This window comes from Nestor notabilis, unplaced genomic scaffold (genome assembly GCF_000696875.1).
Source record: "Nestor notabilis isolate BGI_N333 unplaced genomic scaffold, ASM69687v1 scaffold6144, whole genome shotgun sequence".
NCBI classification, from domain to species: Eukaryota; Metazoa; Chordata; class Aves; order Psittaciformes; family Psittacidae; genus Nestor; species Nestor notabilis.
In genome coordinates this window covers 20737-23371 of record NW_009926772.1, presented here as the reverse complement: position 1 = coordinate 23371, position 2635 = coordinate 20737, and positions in this window count along the sequence as shown.

The following is a 2635-nucleotide window of genomic DNA, read 5'->3' as shown; positions in this document are numbered from 1 at the left end:
TGTATATGAAAATGTATTTGTATAGCATGTATTTAGCAACTTTGAAAGAAAGCAAGTAAATGTAAAGCTACCCTTGAAAATCTTTTTTTTTTTTTTTTTTTTTTTTTCAAATTGCAGTCAGTATGTCGGTAGCTTTTTTGTACCTTGTACAGCTCTTAAAATCCTATTTTGTTCTACTTCCAAAAGCAATTGTACAATAAAATCATCAGCCCTGGCAATTTCACTAGTGCAGTACTGTTGTTATTACACAGGTGCTCAATTTACAAATAGCATGGTATTCCACACTCTGATTAAGCATCATAGCATTCTATTAAAAAGAGTTGTTTCTGTGGGACAGTTTACATTGGTTTGTCTTGTCTGGAGAGGTATAGGTAGGAAGGGAGGCATAGTCTATGGATTTCAAACTGGCCACTGTTTTGGTGGAGCTTGGATTTACTTTTGGTAAGTGTTTAAGGAGGCATGTGTGACTGTGGGAAGATTTTATTTTTTTTTTTTTTTTTTTTTTTTTTCCCTAACCACTTCAGGGTTACGATGGGATATAGTAAGGGTAAATTTAGGAATTCCAACCTGGTATTTTAAGGGAGTACATACAAGCATGCATTTCATCCAGCTGAACAGGTGATGTTCATCACAGCATCTCCCTTAAATTCTGTTCTCTTGTGCCTTGGAATTGTGTATTCTTAGATGAAGGCCAACAAAATGGAAATCCTCCCACCCCCAAATTTAAAGACTATACCTCCCAAGGGTAGCAATTGATGCTAAATCAACAGGTAGCCATTAGTCAGGTGATAATGCATTGTAAATGGGGTACTATTTTTTTGGTTGGTTGGTTTTGGGTAGGTGACTTTGGGGGTGTTTTGTTTAGTTTGGGTTTTTTTGGGGGGGGGGTGTTTTAGGTTTGGTTTTTTTTTTTTTTTTGTTGTTGAATTTTGAGTTTGTTCTGGTTGAGATTTTTTTTGTTTAGAAAAAGACTCAAAAGGGGCTAGCTGTGTACAGCAAAGCCCAACAGACAGATCATAGGAGCAGCTGTGTTCTTGTTGTGATATAAGCCCAGACAGTAACTCTGAACCATGCAGCCGCTCGCTCACTCCCCCTACTTCTTCCTCCTCCTGCTTCCGGAGAGATGGGGAGGATAATTGGAGGAATGTAACTCCCACGGGTTGAGATAAAAGCACTCCAGTAACTAAGGTATAATACAAACCACTACTGCTACCACCAATAATGATAAAGGGAAGCAACAATGGGAGAGGATACAATTGCTTACCACCTGCTGACCGATACCCAGCCTGTCCCAAGCAGCCATCTGGACCTTCTGGGTGACTGCCCCCAGTTCATATACTGGGCATGACGTGCTGTGGTACGGAATAACCCTTTGCCTAGGTTGGGTCAGGTGTCCCGTCTCTGTTTCTTCCCAGCTTCCTCTCCTCCCTGGCAGAGCGTGAGACTGAGAAAGTCCTTGGTCAAGAGTAAACATTACTTAGCAACAACTAAAAACATCGGTGTTATCAGCGTTGTTCCCAGACTGAAAGTCAAAAACACAGCACTGCACCAGCTACTAAGAAAGAGAAAAAATGACTGCTATAGCTGAACCCAGGACAGTTCTTAATGTAAGAGCCTCCAGAATTAACAATATACAGAATGTAACTGACTGGTTGTTGTGGTTTAAACCCAGCCTGCAACTCAGTACCATGCAGCTGCTCGCTCACTCTCCCTCCCTTCCTCTGCCCATGGGTGGGATGGAGAGCATGTAAAACCTGGGGTTAAGAACAGCTTATTAACTAAGGTTAAAATACAATAATAAGGGAAATAAAAGGGAGACAGATATAAAAGTATAAGGAAAAAGGGAAGGAGAGAAGAAAAAAATAAGCCAAACAAAAATGTCCCCAAAACCCCTACCCAAAGCAACAACCAACAGGGACGCATAATACAATTGCTCACTACCCACTGTTGTTGCCCAGCCCATCCCTGAGCAGCAATCAGCCCTTTTTAGCTAACTTCCCCTAGTTTATATACTGAGCATGACGTGCTGTGGTATGGAATACCCCTTTGGCTGGTTTGGGTCAGGTGTCCCATCTCTGCTTCTTCCCAGCTTCTTGTGCCCCTCCTCACTGGCAGAGCATGAGACAGCTACTAAGAAAGAGAAAAAATGACTGCTATAGCTGAACCCAGGACAGTTCTTAATGTAAGAGCCTCCAGAATTAACAATATACAGAATGTAACTGACTGGTTGTTGTGGTTTAAACCCAGCCTGCAACTCAGTACCATGCAGCTGCTCGCTCACTCTCCCTCCCTTCCTCTGCCCATGGGTGGGATGGAGAGCATGTAAAACCTGGGGTTAAGAACAGCTTATTAACTAAGGTTAAAATACAATAATAAGGGAAATAAAAGGGAGACAGATATAAAAGTATAAGGAAAAAGGGAAGGAGAGAAGAAAAAAATAAGCCAAACAAAAATGTCCCCAAAACCCCTACCCAAAGCAACAACCAACAGGGACGCATAATACAATTGCTCACTACCCACTGTTGTTGCCCAGCCCATCCCTGAGCAGCAATCAGCCCTTTTTAGCTAACTTCCCCTAGTTTATATACTGAGCATGACGTGCTGTGGTATGGAATACCCCTTTGGCTGGTTTGGG